General features: G+C 42.2%; 1 long non-coding RNA gene across 4 annotated transcripts in view; it reads left to right on the top strand.

Annotated features, from left to right (window-relative positions):
- LOC123612296 (uncharacterized) overlaps nucleotides 1-23,490 on the top strand; it is a 165,048-nt gene that overhangs the window by 108,942 nt on the left and 32,616 nt on the right. For all 4 annotated transcript variants that reach the window (XR_012502201.1, XR_012502199.1, XR_012502198.1 and 1 more), the window contains exon 4: nucleotides 18,289-18,372. This is a non-coding gene — a long non-coding RNA (uncharacterized LOC123612296). The remainder of the gene's footprint in view (nucleotides 1-18,288; nucleotides 18,373-23,490) is intronic.

Below are 23,490 nucleotides of genomic sequence, written 5' to 3'. Positions count from 1 at the left end.
AGATATTTTAAGTGTAATTTAGATCAGAAGTCTAAGGGTTTTTACTATATGACTAATATCTATCTTTTTTCCAAAGAAAAACATTTAGTTAAGCTTTCATTTAATAAAAATCTGCCCCTTTGCCTTTCCTTCATATTTATCTGTCTATCTCTATCCACCTCCACCACCTCTCTCTCCCTTTGTCTCTCTCTCTCTCTCTCTATCACATCTGGAAGCCATAAGTAGGAGTTAATGATCTCATGACAATTTCTTACTAAAGTAAAAAATGTATTGTGTGCAGGAATAGTAATGTAGGAGTATATATTTACAATGTACAGATTTGACGAATAAATATATCCTGTAGTTGTGACTGGTTTTGAGAGGCATCATTTTTCTCTGAAAACTTTTGTAGGCTAATGACAGAACCTAACCTTTCCTTAAATTGCAACTTCTTTAATCCATTTTAAAAAATCCTGTAATAGAACAGAGAAATTGAAATTTTGTGACTGAAATTCTTTAAACGTCAAATACATTTAAATGATTTTGTTAATTTCGTGTGTGTCATAAGCAGCGCTTTTATGGGATGGAGGAATTTGTGCTGTTTCACTCCCGGTCTTGCTTCAGATTGACATTGGGGTTGCACGCATAAAGCTCCCATTTTGTCACCTGGGCAAAGGAGCTCTGCAGCAAATGCTCGCCCTTCCCCTCCCCTCTCCCCCACCTCCCCGTCTCTCCGTCCCCTCGGGGCTCTCTGTGACCTCCAGAGTGTGACCTCGGGGCAAGTGTCAGCCAAGTGCCCACTGGGGCCTCTTGCTGCTGCTGTTTTCTACAACTGATGAGGCCACTGTATTACAGTGGATTCTCAAAAGTTACTGCTGACGAGCTGACTGGTATCATATCCCATGATGTAATGATCCTGCCCTCCTCCCCCTTTATTGAGACTGAAGAGGTCTTTTAAACATGAGGCCATTGTGTCATGAATTATGTCAGTGGACAGTAGATACGATTTAGTTGTTGGAGTCACTGAAGTCACTGCACTGTGACCAGTCACTGGACTGACCACGTGCAGACCAGGAGCAAAGACGGGCAGTGCAGGTACCTGGGAGGGTAAGAGGAGAAGAAAGAAGAAAAACGGTGGTGAGAGGAAGACCTGGGGCAAGACATGCCATTCATGACCACATCCATGGGGCAGAGCTGCCCACTCCCAGCTGTGCTGGTGCTCACACCACACACACACATGCACACGCACACACACAGACACTCTGCTCACTTACCCCTGCCAGCATCGCTGCTGGTGTCCACTTGCTATGTCATGGTCAGGTCCAAAGACTATTGAGTTTGGAACTTTCTGTCTTGAAGGTTTTAAGGAACTTTCTTCCACGTGTGAGGCAGACTGGCATCTCTCTCTACCCAATATTGCATAAGCCCATGTCTCCCAGGATTCGTCTTGCTAGAATACATGGGTGTGTTACAGCTCTTCTGCCAACCGGCCGTGTGGTTTTGGGAAGTCACTTCACTTTTCTGGGCCCTAGTTTCATCAGTGGTGAAAGGAGTTTGCCCTTTGATGAGGGAACTTCTGGCTCCAACACTCTGTGTCTCTCTGAGGCCCCATTTCATGTCCTGGGTGAGGATGAAAGGCAAGAGCAAAATGTCCCAGCTTTCCCCCTTTTCCTTCAGTCTATCCATCTTGAACAAATTAATTAATAAAATGAACTGGTTTTTTTTTCGAGGAAATTATGTGTGTGTGTATGAACACATACATATACATGTACATACACACCCATACATGTACATACGAATGTGCAGATATATATTCTCTACAGTGGTTTGAAATTTTAGTAATTCTGTTAAGTGCCTTAGAGGAGGAATTTGGATGTTGTCTAAATGAAAAGACAATAAAAGGAGAAAAAAAAACTGTTCTTTGACCTCTAAAATTTGGGGACTGTCAGTTGCATTCTGATTATTGGGATGGGTCTAGGGTACGTATAGATGTGTCTTTGTTTTTACTTTTAGCTTGTTAGGAAAACTGAAGAAAAATGGTCCTCACTGCTCACTAGGAAATATCTCCCCATTTGGGTAGTACAGTGTATATATGCTTTTAGTGATAGTATTTTATATTACTCCTGGGCTTCACTGAGAGAACCCAAGACACTGGGAGACAGAGTGTGATGCCTTGTATGAAACAGGCTGGGTGGCTGACTGGTAAAGGAAGACACAAAGTTGCTACATAGAGAGATTTATGTTATCTCATTAAAAATGTGTTTGCTAAGACTGTAGATTGGAAGGGAAATTCTTGGAATTGTTATGCTTTTTATATTTTGAAGGAATGAGTAAATATGTGATGTTAATCCAGATTGGGTGTCCCTCCCTCCTGTTACAGAGCTGTCAGGAGAAGATGCCAGTGCCTAAGGATGGGCCCGGCCGGCCAGCAGCAGCAGGGCCCTCCCCCTCGGGGAGGAGAGCCTTTCGGCTTGCTCTGGGCTCCCTCCTGTCCACGTGCGAGTAGGCGGGGAGTGGAAGGACACAGGCGACCTCTCTGGGCCTGAGGGCCCTCCCTCCATTTTTATTTCTCAGCTGGGGGTTGAATGTTCTCATTTTTATAGTCACTTGTCCTTTTCAACCCTGAGAAAAGAGATGGCTTCTCTCTCCCCCAACTCTATTACCTATATTTCTTGTTCCTTGTTCCAGAAAGAGAAGAAAAACAAAACACTAAGGTTATTTCTCTAAGGCGTTTCTTACATTCAGAAAACTTTGCATTTACATTCAGAAAAATGTAGCTGAGTGCTGTGTGAAGGGGTGTGGTCTGCCCCAGTCCTGCCCAGAGTTTGGAGAGGCTTCCAAGGATGGCTGCAGCTGGGTGTCAGGGAGGTAAGAAGACAGCTTAGGTAGGCACAGAAAAATGAGTGTGATGTGCTGGAGAAACAAGGAAATAACCCTGGAACCCTGTGGACACCACCGCCATTATAATCAATGAAAGAGTGGTGCTCCCATTCATCCATCCTCTCACTCATCTGTCCAAGGATCCACTGAATCAGTATGCACCAATGAGCTCTCCTCTGTGTCGGGCACACACGCACCACCAGTAAACTGGGATAAATCTACCAAGGGAAGACACTCACAGTAATGACAGCTCTGGTTCTGATATTTACAATTTGCCGGGCATTGTGTTAAGTACTGTATGTGCCTCATTTCATTTAATCTTCTTGGTGACCCCATTTTTCAGATTAGAAGAATGAGACTCTGAGACCCTAAGGGGCTTGCTCAAGATCACAAGCTTGTAAGTGACAGAGTCAGACGTGAATTTGGGACTGTCTTACTCTGGAACTTCATCTGAAGAGGTCATTGCTGTAGAAAGTGAGAAATGCAACGATGTGGCATGCGTGGGACGGAGGAATCAGGGAACAGGGATTTGACCCACCTTCGGGGGTCAGGAAGGGCGTTTTGGAGATAGTAGTTCTTGAGTTTAGCACTAAGCTATGGGCCTGAAAGGGCAAACTGAGGTAGTATTGGAGACTCTAGGCAGAAGGGACAGTTTGTAAAAACAAGTGTATGTGAGGAATTACAAGTGCTTTGGTGTTTCTGAAACTTCACATCCAAGGTGAGGAGTGGTGGGAGCGGAGCCTGGAGAGGTGGGGCGGGGCCAGATCATGACAGATCCTTTAGCGTCTACGCTAGACGGTGCCAAATGATGAGCCTGGATCTGTGCAGGCATCTGGGGGAAATGTGACTGGGGCTGGGCGTGGCAGGTGCAGTAGGATGGTGAGGAGGGAGGAGAGGGAAGACCTCATGACTGCTCGGATGGACGGAGGGCACGAGAGCGATGGAGAAGGTTAGGACGCCTCTCAGACGTCTAGCCTGGTGGCTGGGTGGATGGGGATGCCAGTGTTCGATACAGAGGATTCAGGAGGACGAGGTACAGAAGGAGGATGCTGAGCAGTTTTAGTCTTTACCAGTCTATAGTTGTAACCACATTTTATTATTACATTTTTCTATGTCAGGTTAAAATGATAATGCATAGATTTCATACTCACTATAATTTAAAGTTAATTATGAACAGTTATAATTTTATAAATAAGGAACCTCTTTCTTACTTGAATGAAATTAAATAACTTGCTATAATCTCAGAAAATAGAAGGGTTACGTCAGCCATTGTTTTGTGGATACTAATCACAATGACAACTACTTGTTTAGTATGACATATGGTCCAGCTGTTGATCTCTGGACTTAACTACATCGATTCCATTCATCTTGCCTCTGGAGATTTTAGTTTGAAACCCAAGTGACACCACCGTGGAGTTCATTCGTGTCCTGCTGTGGATGGAGTCCTCGTGGTGTGCGTCTGCCAGGGCTGAGTTTGAGCATGGCACAGTCCCCATGGCCCGGCAACCTAAAAACAGGAAGCAGCTTTGTGGAAAAAAAAAAAATCAGAGAAAGCGGTTTCACTATGAAATGCTCGAAAGGATAAGTTTATGGAGAAAGAAAGTAGATTAATGGCTCCTTGAGGCTAGGGGTGGGATGGATTAACTGTAAATGGGCATGAGGGATCTTGTTGGGATAAAAATGTTCTTAGACAAATTTATGGTAATGGTTGCAACCACTTGGTAAAGTTACTAAAAATCATTTAATTGTACATGTGAAAGGGATGAATTTTATAAAATGTAAAATATATTTCAATAGTGTTTTTTTTTTTTTCTTAAAGAAGCTATGTGAAACTTTGGTCAAGTCATTGAATACTTTTTTGTTTCGCTTCTTTACCTATAAAATGGGGTGGTGGATTTCTCGGTCCTTATTTAATCTCTGGCAGCATTTAACTCAGTTTATTACTCACTCCTCACCCCTACCTCCTGGCCCCATTCATTTGCTGGAACTGCTTTCTGCACTTGGGTTCCCTGGGTTCTTGGAGGCTGTGAAGCTGGCTCAGTCATTTGACTGTGCAGTTAATTATCTAGCTCGATGCCTGTGACGTGCATCCTCCCCCAGCCACTGCTGCTTCTGATGTGGGGATTGTTCAGGATTCTGCCTGAGGTGTCTTGGGGCTTCTTTGGGATATTTGTCTGACACCTGCATATCCCTTCAGTTCCTTAGTTCTATGGGGCAATTCAATCAATCCTTTCCCACCCATTTATTCCAGAAAGTCTTCCTGGTTCAGTTTTATCAGAGGCATCTCTCCTGATAACTCAAATTTGTTTGAATTCGCTACAAATTCATTTTAAAAACTGTTTTGCCTCTTATTTCAATAGGATTCTGTGAGGAAGGCTGTAGGAGATGCTATATGTGCTGTCAGGATCCCATTTAGGACTGGAGGGCTTATGCCTCCAGCTGTCCGAGACTGGTCCCCTTCCTAGGAGAGCCTTCAACCCATGACTCATCAATTCAAGGCTTAACGTTTTCACCCAACTTGCTGCAATTCAGAAGGACCACCCAGCTTCAGAGCTTCCTGTGGGGTAGGTAGAAGCCTTCTTTGAGAATCCACCCAGCCCAGCTTCTCCCTCTGTTTTTTCCTTCCCTTTCCTTCCCTTCCACAGGTGTTGACTCCAAGAGTATTCCCTAGAGAACCTTGTTCATGCTAACCTCCATCTCTGAGTCTGCGTCCCAGAAAGCCTGAATTGTGGCAGAAGAGATGTTAGTGCGTGTGTTTAGTTAGCCAGCTGGAAGGCTTTTTACAGTGCTTATTTTGAGATTGTGGGCTTTTTAAAATAAGATAATGAAATGTATGAATTCTTGCTATCCAGGAGGCACAGTTAACTTCCCTCTCCAATATGAACTCTCTCCTCTTGGCTTTCGATCAGAGACATCATTTGGCTCATTTGGGTTCCCAACTTCTCTCTCCCTCCTTCTCCCCGCAGCTGGTGCTATATGACCCTTACTTGTGAGCTCAGCCTCCCATTTTCCAGGGCCAACCCGGCTTCAGATAGAAAACTATTAACAGTTTGTCTTAAATCAGGTTTTCCTGAAGCAACCTTACAATGAGGGTCTGTATGTAAGTGCTTTATTAAGGAGGTGTCCTTGGAAGAAAGGGAGAAGGAGAAGAAGGGCAGAGCAGGGAAGGAGGCCAAGCAAGGTTGCTACCGAGTCCAGACTCGTTCTGCTCACCACGTGACAGGCCAATAGATCAAGAGATGAGGTGTTGGGGCAAGGAATAGCAACATTATTCAGAAAGCCAGCAGAATGAGAAGATGGGGGACTAATGTCCTAGAGAACCGTCTTACCCAAGTCAGAACTGAAGCTCTTTTATACTAAAAGGGGAGGGGGTGTGGTTGGTTGTTGCAAACTTCTTGGTGTAGGAATTCTTTGTTCTTACAGCTGTCCATGTAGGTCAGTTCAGGATGTTCCTGTAAACCTCCAACAAGATAAATGTTAATCTCTGTTCTGCAACTTTTTATCTCTGTGTGAACGGAAAGTTGTTCTAGGTCAGAGCCTTGAGAATGAGCTATCCTGTATATTTCAGGCTTTAGGCAACATTCTTTTACAAAAGATGCAGAACTGGTATGATAAAGCACAGGAAACAGAGCCCAGAGTTAGAGCTAAAGGGACAGATCTAATATGGAGTCAGATTTGTTCTTCCCCGTTACAAGGTTAGGCTCTCAGGAAGAGTCCTTCAGAGGTGGTGTGGTGGTTAATCTTATGTGGCAACTTGACTGGCCACAGTGGGCCCAGATAAAGCGTCATTTCTGGGTGTACCTGTGAGGTGGTTTCTGAATGAGATTATTGCTGGAATGGGTGGACTGAGCAAAGTACTTGCCCTCCCCAAGATTATGCAACTTGGGCATTGCCAGTCCATCGAGGGCCTGAATGGAACAAAAGGAAGAAGGAGGAGAAATTCATCTTTTCCTGCCTCACTGCTTGAGCTGGGATATCTCATCTCATCTTCTCTACTCTTGGACTGGGATTTATACCATCAGCTCTCCTGTTCTCAGGTCTTTAGACTCAGACTGAATTACAACACTGGATTTCCAGCTTGCAGATGGCAGACTGGGGCTTTTCAGCCTCCATAATTAAATGAGCCAAATCCTTATTATCTATAATCTATCTATCTATCTATCTATCTGTCTATCTATCTATCTATCCATCCATCCATCCAATTGGTTCTGTTTCTCTGGAGAATCCTGACTAACATGCGGCATTTAGAAATGGTGGGAAGGGTCTGAGGTTGCCTGGACGGAGCAATGACATTGTCTGTTGCATAATTCTATCCCCAGCACCCTCGTCAGTGTGGCCTTGGTGCCAAGCTCCGATTTGGATTGTATTCTGTCTCTGGTATAGTACGACTTGTAGAATGTTTAATTTTGTGTGGGACTGTATTCCAATGAGCCTGTTTGGATGAGTTAATTGTAAAATTCTCCATTAAATAATGAAATGAGTTAGTATTTTCATAGAGTTGCTCTGTATTTGGTATCAAGATGCTGAAGAGTGTTTGCCAAGCAGCAATCCTAGTGTTGGTCTAATTGATACTGAACTGTTCCTCATGGTAGTAATTGTCCAAAAAAGCTTAGTGGCTCCTTGAGGCCATTCACAAAATGATAATAGGACTATGTCATCAGCATAAAGGAAGTGGCTATGACAGGAGATCATGTAACCAGGTTAACAAAAAATTTATCAAATGATTTGGGTGAAAATTAAAGAGTAGGTGGTCTAGGTCATTTGTGCCATTTGGAGCTGAATCTGTTGTCAAGTGCCCATTTCCCATCCATTCTGATCCATCCTTTTTGATGTTACAGTAAAGGCTCTGATGAAGGACCATTAAAAGCCAGGGATCAATACTGAGATGATGCAACTGGACCCAAAAATGGTTCCTGACTATAAAATCAAAGCCTGACAATAGAGTAATCGATGACACAAGTCTCAAATTATTTTAGCCACTTTCTCTAACAGAAGAAACAGACCGTAGTAACGGTGCATAGTAGACAAGCTATCTCTAAGTGTTTGTGCTCTTTCCATAGGACATTATCTGAGACATCCAGACGTGTAGTATAAAAGGGCAAGGTAGTGTTTATTTTTGAAAGGTTATTCTGAAAATCGCTGGGTGGTAAGAAAAGATAGAAGGCTGTCTTTGTATTCTGACAGCAGACTATTCTTTTGGTCTATTTTATATAAATTATACTGTAAGTGATTAAGATTTTGCATGGATTGGCACCTACAATGTAGAACAGAATTTGTGATGGGAAAACTCTCAGCATATGACATAAAGGCATTATTTGAATAAAGTCTAATGAGTAGGGGCACTGGATTTGAGCTATAGATAGGTCTAGGGCTCTTATATCAGAGGGTGAAAGTAACAGCTTAAAAAAAAACAAGAAAGAAAGAGCATCAATTACTGAATTCCTTTAATGACAGGAGTACACCCAAGCAGGTAGCTACTGAGATCTGGGTGCTGTGGGCTAGAGAAACCTGACTAGGGAAAGGACCAGAGAGAGAGAGGTGTTTCTTAGAGAATGCTCAGGTAAAAAGGTGAAATCAGGGAAACTAGAAGGCAAGAACTAAGATCCAGACGGCTAAGAACTCCAGCATTATTACATCAACAGCTCAAAAAAAGGAAATCTTAGTACCTGTTGAACATCCATTTGCACTCCTTCCTACTAACTGTCCTTAATTAAGCTATACATAGACTACACTTCCTTAGAATGATGAAGAATCTCTGAAACCAATAGCCAAGATTATGTTTATAGGGGAAACACAAGGTTTTTTTCCCATCAAATTAAAAAAGTCAGAGAAGTCTATCTGCCATTAACGAACATGTGTCTGGAAGTTGGAGTCCACAAAGTCGAGAAAAACAAGGGAAATACAAATGTTGGGACTTGGATGATGCGGTGGCGTGGAGGTCTGCTGGGATCACCGTTGGGAGAAAACTCACGAGGCAGCTGCAGGAAGCGCAGGTAACTGACAATTCTCGGGCTCATAGCAACTTCAGGTTCACCTCAGCTCCCCAGACAGCCCCCCAGCCAAGGCCTGGCCCTGTCTGTCCCGGGCAGGACATTCCTCCCCCGGGAGCTCCTGCCTGGGCTGGCTGAGGCTTCATCAGGTGTCATACTTAGCCCTTCATGCCCACTTTTTCCTCCTCCCCTCTGTATCCCATACACTTATCTGCTCTGCTCTGACACTCTTACCTCCCTCTGGGTGTCTGCTTCCCAGAGGACCCAACTGATGTCAGTAGCAGGACTGGGGCAGGAAAGCAGGAGGTGAAGTGTGTTTTGGGGACTGGATCCAGTGAAAGTTGGGCAACAGATACTCTGGCACAAAGTGGCAGTCAAATTTCTAAAAGTTAGTGGAATTGTCTGGTTGGTACCAAGTTGCACTGATAACCTACAGATGCATAATGAAAAACCGAGGGCAGTTAACAAACAATTGAATATTGCCGGAAAGCCTGTGGTTTGCAAAGTCCCTTATTTCCTGCAGTGCAGGAGCAGAACAAGCTGAAGACCACACTCAGAATTTAATAGAGTTGCCAAGGTACCAAGATGACTGAAAATAAATGAAAGATCTGTTATACCAAGACGAGGGTTCTGGTTGGGAAAACCTGGGATGCTGACACATCAGATGAGGACATCTGGATTGATGCCCCCAAGGACTTTGACTCTCCATATCCCAGTGAACCCTCAGACTTGCAGAGGTGGCCCACGCCTTCCTATTAAGAGATGGTATTCTCCCCTGGTGGGAACACACTGTGGGGACTATCTTTTCTGCAAAGCAATAGGCCTCCCCCCTCAGGATCAGCCCTAACCTCTCCTCCTGACCACTGGTTTGATAACTAGGGTTAAGTTGCAGCAAAACCCAGCTGGGGACATGCTGGGCCTGATAAGGAAAGAGGAAAGGGAGCTGCAAGAATTAGCCAGCATTGACTGGTGGGAGCTGGGGAGTACCCAGGGGGCTGGATTTGAGGTTGTTTGATCAGGAGGTCTGGAACATAAGCCTGAATAAGAATGAGTTTATGAACTTGGGGACATTCTCCCCAAATGGATTTAATACCCTTGAAAAGACCCCCAAAGCCCACTGAAAACAATGTCCCTGAATTAGTATGGCAGATGAAGGAAGAAGGGCTTAAAATGCTCTGGGAGGTGGGTAGTCTGGACTAGATAGATTATGTAAGGCCAGAGAAACACATCTGAGAGGTGTGTTTCATAGAAAAGGCCAGGGATTACACCAAGCCCAGGTTAGAGCGACACCAGCACCACCAGGAAGCTCAGTGGTGGCTGAGGGACTGAATGTGCAAGTACTCACAACCACAGCCTCTGCCTCGGTTGACCCAGAATAGTCAGGACTTAGCCACTAATGGGCAGCTTCCTTATTTTTGCTTGATTCCAACTCAGGGCCAACCACCAAAGCCAAATATGCTCCCTAAAGCAGTCATGTCAGATGCCCTCCGAGGTAGCGTGCCCCCAGCTTCCCCACGCAGACAGCCTGCCATCAGAACACACCCAAAGTCTTCCCTTACTTTTCACTGTAAGGCTTTTCCGCTCCCCTGCCTGCCTTTGAGTCTGTGCCAAACATGAGTGATGGCGGCTGATTCCTTCGCTGGAGCGAGCTCTGGATAAACAGCCTCTGTTTCGTATTATTCAGGTGTTCTTCATCTATTTCCTCATGACTTTCTTCTGTAGGCAAAAGCTGATGGTAGGAGAGGCTGTCACAGGGCTTGGCTCATTGGTACTAACGAGGATTATGGAACTCCCACGTTGTAGAGGCCAGGTGGCTACACTTAACTGCCAGAAGCCAGGGGGGTTGCAATTTTTGGGACAACTGCCAGGATTGAGTGGCAGCCAAGGAGGCTTAACCTACAGAGAATTGCAGAGAGACAGTTAACAGAATATAAATAACACTGTTAGGAGCAACAGAGAAGAGGAGTCAAAGCTGATACTGCTCAATACATACATTTAATCACAGAAAACAATCATAAAAGAGCAGGAAACTGAGGGTGGTCACCCCAATAAAAAGTCACAATCCTGTTCCCAGTTTTCAGATCTGGAAACCAGTGCCTGAAGAGGTGGCTGGGTTCCGCTGGGAAGGATTCTGCAGCACCGTGGCAAGTAGTAAACATGATAATGATTCCTCCAGCCCTTCCACAGTGGGACCCATGGCTATTTATCTGAGTGGCTGTCCAATGGGGAAAGGGAAATATTAGGACATTTCAGGGATTGACAGGCGTAGGATCTGACCTGAAGCATCATTATGGTCCCACTGTTAGAGCTGTGGTATCAGAAGAGCATGTAATAAATGAATCCTGGCCAAAGCCCAGCTTGCCATGGATCCACGGGGTCTGTGGGCACACCAGGTGGCCTTCGTCTCAGTTCCTGGATATGTAATTGGAATTGGCAGACTTGGAAGTTTATCCTTAGCCTGTGGGGTAGGAGCTACGATAGTGGGGAGCGCCAAGAGGAAGTCTTTGAAACTGGCTACCCACATCCCCAGCCAGGACAGCAAATAAAAAGCAATATCAAATTATAAGAGTGAGAGTGAAGATTAGTGCCACTCTTAAGGATCTCAAGGGTGTAGTGGTGGTGGTGGTGGTCCCCCTCGTAGCTTCATTTAATTTACCAGTCTGGCCCCTGAAGAAACTGGGTGGATCTTGGAGAATGACCACGGCCTACTACCACATACTCAGTCGAGTAGTGGGCTTGGGTGCAGAGAGGATCTAGTTTGCTAGAGCAGATTAGCAGGGCCTTGTTACAGAATCTGCCGCTATTGATTTGATAATGGGGTTGTTTTCTTTCCCTTCAGGGAAGAAGTTAGAACTGGTTTACTTTCAGAGGGAGGGAAAACAATATAGATTTATAGTTTTGCCCCAGGACTGTGTTAAATCTTGGGCCTCTGCCATAATATAGTCAGAAAATATCAAGCCTGTTGGGATATCCTGCAGAATGTCAATTGATTTATTGCATTGTTGATATCATGCTGATTAGGCAGGATGTGCAAGAAGAATGAGCATGCTGGGGACCTTGGTCCTCAGTCTCCAGGGTGGAAGATAAATTCTACAAAGACTTTAGGACCTGCCACTTGGGCAAAGCTTTCAGGGATCCAATGGTCCAGGGGCCATGCTGGGACATCTCCAAAATTTAAGACAACTTGTCTCAACCTTCATCCACTATCACAAAAGAAGTCAGCACAATGCCCACAAGGCCTATTCAGGTACTGGAGGAACACATTCCGTATGTAGGAATACTGCTCCAGCCCATGTATCATGTGACACCAAAGGCCGTCAGCTTTGAGACGGTCCTGGAACAGGAGACGGCTCAGCAGTGGGTTCAGACTGTGGTGTGAGCAGCTCTGTCATTTGGGTCATACACTCTAGCAGATCTAAGTGTCCAGGCATCAGGAACTGCTTACTATGAGCTGGGTTCTATTAGACACATCAAGTTATAAAGTTGAGTGGACCCAGCAGTGATCCATTCTAAGATGGACATGGTCTAGCCAAGGCTGAGGACCAGGGGGCATGAGGGGCCTAGACCACCCCATGCCCTCCACAGTGGTTGCACCAGCACCTGTCCCTGCTCAAACCTGGCAGGAGGTTGAGATGGGGAGGGGGTCGCTACCACCAGCTGAAGGAGAAGGATAAACCTGAGGGTGGTTTATGGATGGGTGGGCTTGGTATATGGGTATATGGGGCAAGCCAAAAGTGAATGGCGGAAGCAGTACAATGACAAGCAGGGGTGGCCTTGAAAGGTAACACTAAGGAAAAAAATCTCCACATTACTACATGTGCAGTTCAAATTAATGTATGAATAACACGACAAATGATGACGTGTTCTGGAATTTTAGCATCGCTTTGAAGTGCTCAAAACCATAAATGTTATATTTGCCAAAGCTGAGGTTCTACTAGAATTAGCCGTGACTGCAAATTATTTTGATTAAATACTGGCCTTTTCAACTGTATACTGTTCCCTAGAATTGTGGTGATCTTCTAGCCCAGGTCTCCCATACATTACATTGGGGAGGATAATTTCCCATTCCTGCATTCAGGTCTCTTTTTTTATCCCTTTAAAGGATAAAACAAATATGTATAATGCAAATAACATCAAGTAGGGCAATGTATTTCATACATACACATGAATTTGATGGTGTAACATATGTATCTAAGGCAAGCTCGGTCTGTCTTATTAGGGAGCAGAACCATTTACTGTGTAAGAACAAGTCCTATCTCTAGTATTCGTTTGGACGCTGAAATTCTTAGAAATGCATCCTCACTTCCAAAATGATTGCCTTATTTTGGACCCAGCTGCATGTGAGTTATTATTAATCCCATATCAAAAGGAAACACTTCTCTTTACATATGTGGTTATTTGACTTGAAACAGATAGAATCAGCATCAGATGGCTTTTAAAGAGAATGATTATAATGTTAAGGCAATCTGGAAGCGTGTGATACTGCAAAGAGATATAAAGACTGTGTAAGGAAAATGATATATTAACTAGTTAAGTTAGTATTTTAAAGAAAGTAAAGAGGCTTGCCTTACCACTTACCTTTTAAAAATATATTGATTTCTTTATAAATTTTATTGAACAATCATAGTAAATTTTATTTATTATTCAATGCTATTTTCATTTGAGTTCTTAAAGAAATGAAACCTTTCAAAATTATACTATTACTCTGCAAAAGAAGACAGTCAGTGAAACAAAAAAAATTCCATAGATATATTTTCATATACAGAAAACATGAGTGAGAAGAAGGTTTAACATCAAATGCCAGTGAAGAACCACAGAGCCCTAGCTAAAGAAAGGTCGTAACACCCTCACGTGCTGAGGAGGCAAGAAGGAAGGAGATAATCTCATAGAGTATCAGTGGTGGCTAAAGAAATAAGAAACATTCCAAGGAGGCTGAGTAATCAGTTGTTCTCAGTCTTGAGATGGGGAGATGAATTTTCTATTGAGAACTGCTGCCTTTACAGGAGACTTTCTTGACAGAGAGGACCAGATGGCCCCAAAGAAATATCCTTACTCTAGAGAGTACAATCCATTTTCTGTAAGCTGACTAGCTGAGCACCGACTATGTGCTCCATACCCTGCTAGGTGTTGTGGAAATTACCAAGATAAATAAAGGGCAAACTAGCTTTTTTTCTGAGGTCCTACGTTGTGCCAAGAACTTTACAGGAATTCTGTGGATTGAGTATTATGGTACTATTTTTACACTTAGGGAAATAAGGATTTGAGAGAGTAAGCAGTATGCTCCTCTTACCAAACCTGGATTTGGATCTGCTTGCCTGACACACAGCAAAGCGAATCTGCTGACACTGGGTTGTGACAAAGGAAAGTACAGTGTTTATTGCAGGGTGCCAAGCGAGGAGAAGGGGAAGCTGGTGCTCAAAAAGTTCAGAACTCCCCAGTGGCTTTCAGGGAAGGGTTTTTAAAGGCAACATTGGGGCTGTGGGTTGCAGGGTGTCTGATCAGCTCATGGACAGTCTTCTGATTGGTTGGTGATAAGTCAACATCATCAACGTTTTGATCCCACCTGGCCTGGAGGCTACATGCTTGTGGCCAGCCATTTCCATCTGGTAGGAGCCTAGTTTCTGTAAAATCAGCTTGGGAATGTGCATCAGACATTATTATCTATGTCCTTCAAGGAGGTGCTAAAGGTCCTGTGACTCGCTATATGACTGATCTATTGTTTAAATTGTTTCTAGTTTCCCAGCCAAATAGCTATTCTTTGTTACTACCTGTTCACATTTTCCTAATCATTAACTCTTGAGCCCACCCTTTGGCTCAGGGGAGGCCTGAAACAAAGCTTTTTTACTTCACGAGATGAAGGACAGAGGGTGGGGACTTGTATACAGAGAGGGTCCCTAAGGGTCCTGCTCAGTTTCACTCCAAGTCACATAGATAGTGGATGATAACCATCATATCCTCTTTGCAGGATTGTTGTTAAGTTCTAAGTACAAACAAAGCAGAAGCTCAAAAAAAAAAAAAAAATCACGCTTCTGGGAGGATCATCTGTATGTATTTGGAAGTTATTTTTATCTTAATGCTGTTTTCAAACTCATCATTCAATTATCATCTGATTATAACACATGCAACTTAGTGATGTTCCAGAATATTTTCTTATGCATTAGTTTAGGCTGTTACAGCAATATGGAAGCTCATCTGAAGTCTGAGACCATGATTTATACCAACAAGGTAAACTTTCACTCATCCACCAAAATGCCTTCTTACTCACTGGATGCTGCTTAACGGAAACCTAGGTTTTGCTCTTTTGCTCAGAGCTCATCATTCAGTGAGTCCCATTGATGGCAGGGAGGATGAAGGATGAAGCCAAATCAGAATTTTACTTTGGATCAGTATGCTTTAAAGCAGTGACTTTCAAATTTCTGTCTAAAATCTACAATAAGAGATATATTTTCCATTAAGACTAGCATTGTGGACATGCTCTCACTCCAGTCAAAGGTTTCATGAAACAATACTAACCTTATGGATGGCAGATTTGGGGCTTTTTAAAAAATTTTTTAATGCTTTTTATTGGAAGGAAGGTAATTAGGTCTACTTATTTGTTAATTTTTTTTTTTAACAGAGGTACTGGGAATTGAACCCAGGACCTCATGCATGCTAGGCATGCACACTACCACTGAGCTATACACCCTTCCCCTTGGGTGGCGGACTCTGATACTTTCTATTCTATTCTATTCTATTCTATTCTATTCTATTCTATTCTATTCTATTCTACTTTATTCTGCTGTTCCATTCAACTCCATCCCATTAAAAATGCTGATCATAATCCACTAAATTGATTTAACAACCCACTAATGGGTCATGGTCCACATTTTGAAAATACATTTCTGTAAGATATTTAAAAGGTAAGGTACTATATCAATTCTGAACCTCCTACAGTGCCTATCATTGTACTAAAATAAGACTGGGTAATCTGATGCCGTAGATTACCAATTTGCTCCAATTCCTTACCCCTTCTGCCCCCATGTCCATGTGCTTTGCTGTGTAACTTTCTAGTGTACACCTATTTGATACTGGCCCGGGCCATGTGACTTATTTTAGCTGATGAGAGTTTAGTAAATATGATGCAATTAGAAGCTTGAAAATTGTATGGATGCTTGAAAAGTGCATTGTTTGCTCTTGCCCCTCTGTCTTGTTTATGAGAACATGCCCACCTGTCTGCTGGAGGAAGACACAACGACAGGATCAGAGATGTGGTCAGAGCTGACTTGCTCCAGATGCCCCAGCTGAGGCTTTCCTAGATTAGCTCCCAGACAGACAACACAAATATACGAACAAGCCCAGCCAAGAGAAGCAGAGGCATCTAGCCATCTAGCCAACCATTCCAGACATGCGAGCAGTGAACATTTATTGTTAAACACCGCTGAGGTCTTTCGGTTTGTTTCACATCATTACTGTGGCAACAGATAACGTGCACTTAGCTGTACCCATTGTGTACTGTTCATGTTTGAGTACATGAAGTCTATCTATATAATTTTAAACCTAGCAGAATGTATTAAAAACCACCCCATCCTGCCTCACTTCTGCTGTGGGTCAAAATACTACTCTCTCTTCAACCACCTAGTCACAGGGACAGCCCTTAGGATGTCTGGTTTCCTCAGGAGGTTGTTCACAACCTCTAAGAGACCCCACTTCGGCTTCTGGATATAAGGCCATTGATACCATTAACACTGAGGAAGATCGTAAAGGCATAATGTTAAAATAGAATGGCACACGTTAGATGGTGCTCAGAAATACTTTGATATTCAGTGTTAGGAATTTGACAGTTAATTTAAGGCATGGGAGCATGATAATCTACCCTTTCTTTTTGTTCTTTCTAATCTTCCAGGTCTTTGTCTTAGGACTTCTCTTCTAATTACTCTTGTCTCATTTTCTTTAGTATTTTATTACCTCTTGAGTAGGTACCAACATTCCCTGTTTGGTGATATATATGTGTGTGTGTGTGTGTGTGTGTGTGTGTGTGTGTGTGTGTGTGTGTGTATATGTAAAAGTTAGACAACTTGTGATCTACAAAAGAGATATTACTCATTGCTCTAGAAAATCTGAAATGGGTGGAAAGATCTGGGTATAATATTTGTCATCGATATCATCAAGAAAGTCTGACTGCTAAAGAGATGATTATTAAAAAAAATCAACCCCCACCTCTCACTCTGGTGTCAGAGTGACCGCTAAGCCTGGACCAGCTCTAAAACAAGCTGGGGCTGTCTCATTGCCTTCCACCATGAAAGCCTTGACAGAGCTGCTCTACTTATTACCAACCAGCTTGTGCTTTGTCTTTTCTAAATGAGCCTGGGACCCAAAAAAGAGGCCAGGCTCTCTAGAGGAAGGGGCCCTGGCTCCCTAGCAGAAATTTCTGGTTGCGCCATCTTCCAGATGCACTGAGCATCACCGTCTTGGCCAGACAGGTCCCAGTGACAGAACCAGATTTACTTTAATCTTCACATCTTTCTTATTTTCTCAGACTCTTGGGTATTAATGAGTTCTTTGGCTTGTGAACCCTTGGACCTCAGTAATTCCTTTAGCATAATAGTTTTCAATTTTAGTTGCACTTTAGATCAGCTCTGAAAAATCCAGATGCCTAGGCCACACCCAGATTAATTACATCAGAATCCCTAATGGTGGGTCTCAAGCATCAGGCCGTTTTTAGAGCTCTTGAAATAGTTTCACTGTGTAGCAAAGCAGAGAACCATTGCTCTAGTCAGTTTCTCACATCACATTCCAAGTTCCCTACTTTCAGTATTTTGGGATGTATTAAACTTTCATGCTTCTCTCATTTTGGGGTTGAAAGGACTAGATTATACATTGTGCCAATAAGAAGACTGTCCTCTCAAGATCTCTTTCTCTTTTCCACTTTTCCTGTTTGTGAAAAAAAAAAGTCTCATTTCTTCCCCTTCATGGCAGTTAGTCAAAGAGTAAAGTAGTTCTGCTTAAAATGCAAAGTATGTGGCTCATAGTCAAACCACTGCTATCCCAGCAGAAAATCCTTTCTGTTCTGGGAGGAAACTCTTAAGTCTTTTAAAGCCAGCATGTGGTGTGAAGTAAATACATAATTGTTAACTTAGATTGAAACATGATTCTTTTTCTTCACTCATAGCAAGTATACTATTCTATTGCATCTCTATATTTCTGAAATTCTCAGGTAAGTTTGTGAACTGCCAGGAACAAACAGGATCAGTCCTTCTTTCCAGACTGTCTGGTTCCAAATAAGGTCACCGTGGTGTTAAATCTTTTGTGAATTCTTAAATTCTAAAATATTGCAAGGTGAACACAGTGTTATTTTGGCAGGGAATTGTTCATGTGTACGTAGGTAGGGGGTGAAACTTGCTCCTATATATCTCTTTAACATGAAAGCTTGGTTTAGTTTGCTTCTATTTTATTCTCCTAGGATCCAGGAACAAAGCTCAAGAGAAAGAAGGATATTATTCCACCCTACAAGCTAGCAGTGACGGAAACTTGGAAATGAATGCAAGTATGTGCAGGTACATAGGTCACAAATTTTAGAAGTCTGAACTACCTCTGGTTTATTCATCTGAAATGAAAATATTCTTTGACCATCAAAATCATGTTTATGGCTTATTTGGGAAAATTTATCTTAAAACCAGATACAGGTTTTGGAAGGAAACCAGGAACCTGGACAGTACAATCCACTTGGGGTCAAAGGCAAAACTCCTGGGAGATTGAAGTTTTCCTTGTTAAGCCTGCAATATTAAGATTTGGGAAATGTAGAAGAAATAACTGAAAATATCTTCCTAGAAGTAACTGTATATCATCAGCTTTAGATGCAAAAACTAGGAACTGGCTTCATTCGAAGGAATAATTACTCAGCTCTCTAGAGTTTGCTTGAATGACTTGGTGGACCAAATTTATAGCTTATATCCTTTGTCCCCCCTACTATCTATTCAAGGTGGAATACTTATTAATTTCTGCTTTTCATTTGTTTCGCATGTGCTCATTGAGTGCTTACTATATGCTAGGTTCTGCTAAGTCCTGAAAATATGTGATGGATAAGATGGTCCCTTTCTCAGTGGAATTTACAGTTTAGCAAGAAAAATAGTCATTGAACAATATAGTTATTTAATTACATTTGTGGTAAGTGCAACATGACCAAAAGTACTGTGTGTAATGAAAGTCATTAATATGGAGACTGCCTTGTCTCAAGGGTTAGGGATGATTTTCCTTAGGAAATAATATTTTAGCCGGCATTAGTAGAATTCGTAGGCATTAGCTCACATGTACTGCATGGTACATTTTAATTGAATCATTGAAATCAGATGCTTATTTGTAGAAGAACCAATTCTACATGATCAGGTGTCCAGGAAGCTTATGTGAAATTTAATTTAGGAAATCAGTGCCTCTGTATATTCAGAGAAGCCAAAGGTTAACAGCCAAAGTGGCAGGAATGACTCAGATGGTCATATCCATTCACTCAACAAATATTTGCAAAAGGGAAACAGACAGAAATCCCTGCCCCCCGGCGCTTGCCCTGTAGTGGAACAGACAGTCACTAAAGAACGTACATTAGCAACACACAGAACATGTTAAGTTATTGATAACTGTAATGGAGGGAAATAAGGCAGAAAGGCATTAGAGAGTGTTGGGGGTTGCAAACTTACCTTAGCTTACTTTATACATAATGCCTTGGAAGGTAATGGACTCTGGTTCTACTCACAGACCAGACACTTGGGTTGCAGATGGCTGGAGTTGGTACCATATTTGAACATGACAGCGGTCATTCTTAAGAGCTGTCATCCCTAAGTTGTGTGTTATTTTCTACAAGGTGAATATTACTATCATTCCCATTTTACAAATGGCATTTCTCTCATCACTGTGATTGGCAGACTTCAGAGAGGGAAAGGTGCCGGTGTAGAAGTTTTTGACTGCAGTAAAGCGAGCGCCTTATTTTCTGGCCAAGAAACTTTGTTCAGAATCAAGATAGAAATTGCTTTACCATTCATATGCCTGGAAAATGAACCCACCCCTTTGATCCATGGCTTTCTTATTTGTAAAATACAGTCCTCCGTTTGTATCCATGGGAGGCTGGTTCCAGGGCTTTCTGCAGATACACAGATTGACAGATGCTCAAGTCTCTTGTATAAAGCAGCTTAGTACAGCCCTCAGTATCCGCAGATTCCGCGTCTGCAGATTCAGCCAACTGGGGATGGATATTCTCAGATTTTCTTGTGTTCCTATACTGTTTTTTTTTTTAACTGAAGTATAGTCAGTTTATAATGTTGTGTTGATTTCTGGTGTACAGCATAGTGATTCAGTTATACATGTATGTTTATATTCTTTTTCATATTCTTTTTCATTATAGGCTGTTACAAGGTATTGAATATAGTTCCCTGTGCTATATAGTAGGACCTTGTTATTTATCTATTTTATATGCAGTAGTTAGTATCTGTAAATCCCAAACTCTCGATTTATCCCTCTCCCCAGCGCTTTCCTCACCGGTGACTACAAGTTTGTTTTCTATGTCAGTGAGTCCTTTTCTGTTTTGTAAATAAATTCCCTTGTCTCATTTTTTTAGATTCCACAAATAAGTGATATCATATGGTATTTTTCTTTCTCCCTCTGGCTTACTTCACTTAGAATGAGAATCTCCAGGCCCATCCAGGTTGCTGCACATGGCATTATTTTATTCTTTTTATGGCTGAGTAATATTCATATATATATATATAAAACACATCTTTATCTGATCATCTGTCAATAGGCATTTAGATTGCTCCAGATACATGCCCAGGAATGGGATTGCTGGATCATATGGTAACTATAACACAGTTTTTAAAGGAATCTGCATATTATTTTCCATGATGGCTGCACCAAACTACATTTCCATCAGCTGTGTAGGAGGGTTCCCTTTTATCCACACCCTCTCCAGCATTTATTGTTTGTGGACTTTTTAATGATGGCCACTCTGACTGATGTGAGGTGATACCTCATTGCAGTTTTGATTTGCATTTCTCTAACAGTGATATTGAGCATTTTTTCATGTGCTTATTGGTCATTTGTATGTCTTCATTGGAGAAACAGCTTATATATATAACTCAATAACAAAAAAATAAAAAAAACCCAATGAAAAATGGGCAGAAATCTTAAACATTTCTCCAGTGAAGACATGCAAGTGTGCCCATAAATTTTGATCCCCCTTTGGTTGAATCCTTGGATGTGGAACCTGTAGATACGGAGGGCCAACTGTAAATGGCTTGGACCAGATCTGTAAAACTCTTACACCTAAAGACTTTCTTCTCTGAAAGGCTTTTCACCCTTTCTAGGGGCATTTTTATTTTCAGGGACACCTACTCCAGCCTTTGAAAGCACCCCTGTACAGTATTTCGCCTGTGTTGGCTAGTGGTCTTTCTGTCAAGCAAGTAAAGAACATATTGTGTTTGCATTAACATCATTTTAATAATAATAATAGTAAAAATTTGTGTGTTCCTAGCTGTGTGCCAGGTGCGTTGCTCAGCTTTTTACCTACAGTCCTCATGGCAGTTTTACAAGGTGAATATTATTATCATTCCCATTTTACAAATGGCAAATTCAGAAAGATTAAGTAACTTGTCCAAGGTCACACAGGAAGTAAGAGGCAGAATTAGGAATTAAGTGCAGGCAATCTATGTCAGTGGTCTCCAAACATTTTTTTGAACACACTTCCCATTAATAAAATAATTTTGAGGTTTCATCCCAATATATGTTTATTTATTGATTTAAAATTTTATGGGTATGAATCATAAAATGTCTATAAAAGAGAGAATAAAAATGAAAACTAAGAATGTAATATTTTAAAATTAATTCAATTTAATTTATTCACTTCTAAAATTAATTTTTTAGTTTTATTGATAGTACAAACTATTTTTGCTTTCATAAATGTGGTTGAATACATTCATTATTTCTGGCTTGAATCATGGCGTACACTTTGTGATTCAGCTATTCAAAGATCTTTTTCTAAGTTCTTAGCTGAAAAGGATGCCTCACAATCATACTTGGGTCCTTGTGGAGGAGGCACGTCATTAGCTGCCCTTAATTATAATGTGCATTTGTTAATCATCCATCCTTTGTACAAAGGCTTTTTTTTTAATTGTTATTGTTTCAGTTCTGCAAAAAAAATTCCTATCATTCCTGATTTAATCAGTTACATTTGCATACTCCTTGGAAGGAGGTGCATTTTTATATTCTAACAAATGGGATTAAAACCAACTGATATATTATTTTGAGGATGTTGAAACTGGTCATAATATTTTGTTTCTACTTTTTTTTTTTTTGGTGCAGGTAAGGGAGACTGTGAGGGGACATCCCACCTTAACCTGGGTTTGCCAGAAGGCAGAACCTGGGTTTTGTTTGGAATTGTACGATCCCAGGGAGCAGGAGGGAAGGGCAAGGAGAGGGAGAGCCTGTCAAGGATGTATTCTTGAGTTGGCTGCTGTCTTGTATGGAGCATGGCTGATTTTTGATATTGAGAGACGGTCTTCCCAAAGGCTGTGTAAATGACTGTTTCTCAGGACAGTCCCTCTGGGGAAAGAAAGGGTGGAAATGCATTGTCTAACTCCCATTCTCCATGGTTCAGAAGCTCACTTTGGTTCGCACTCACGTGAGTGCTCAGTGGGGTCTCGTAGCCTTTCAGCCTTCCAAGTCAACAGGAAAACCTGGGATGGGAAGCAAGAAAGAAGCAACCCAAGCAGATCCCAGCCCGGATGCTGTCAGTTCACGTCTCCTTGAAGAACGCTGGGGTCCGTGCGCCCAGCAGGGGCTGGACGGGAAGAGGTGGGCAGAGAGAGCTGGAGTGGGCAGAGAGAGCTGGAGTGACCAGAAAGGTGAAAGATAAACGAATTATGTCTTTAACCTATAACTATGCAAACATTTTCAAAGAACTAGTTTCCAAATGCTCTCCTAAGCAAAATTTTTAAAAAAGCATTTACTTTTTACTCATTGTTAAAACATCACCTGTGTCTACCTAGGTACAGTGAGCCACAAGATGCTGCAGCATATCAAAGGAAAAGAACAGGGAAGGCTCCGCTCTGCACCCCCTTCTTCCTCCAGGACACACACGTGCTGTATTTGAGTGCCCAGCAAACATGCTGACTCGGGCACCAGGCTCAACCTGTAGACTAAATATTGGTGTAACCATTTCTGATTTTTGATTGAAAACGAATAGAAAAAGATGTTCTAATATTTTCTAAAGAAGTTCTAATATTTCATTTACTCAAAACAGTGGATTACCTTGCCCCATACTTTGGAGGTCAGCAGTGTAGGTCTTCTAAGACATAAGGGAATGAGGCAGCTATGTTAATAAGCAGGGGTTTGCAGTCCAGAGTTTGAGAACATGGGCTTTACAGCTAGCAGGCTTGGGTCTCAATCCTGCCCTTCTACCTACTGCTTTGAGTCACCTTGGTTGAGTTACTTAATACTGTCCTCATCTGACAATGGAAATGGTAAAACCTGTCTCTGCCTGACGCGTACATGGTGCCCAGGGACAGCGAGCCGCCCTTGTGACAGCAGCAGCGGACAGTAACAGGAGGAGACCCAGCTGAGCAGCAGACTCTGCCAGGACTGCTCTCGTCCTAAAGCAAAGTTCACAAGGTGCCAGGGAAAC

This window comes from Camelus bactrianus, chromosome 25 (assembly GCF_048773025.1).
Source record: "Camelus bactrianus isolate YW-2024 breed Bactrian camel chromosome 25, ASM4877302v1, whole genome shotgun sequence".
Taxonomy (NCBI): domain Eukaryota; kingdom Metazoa; phylum Chordata; class Mammalia; order Artiodactyla; family Camelidae; genus Camelus; species Camelus bactrianus.
Note: the sequence above shows the minus strand (reverse complement) of the source record. Positions and strands in the feature narration are given on the sequence as shown.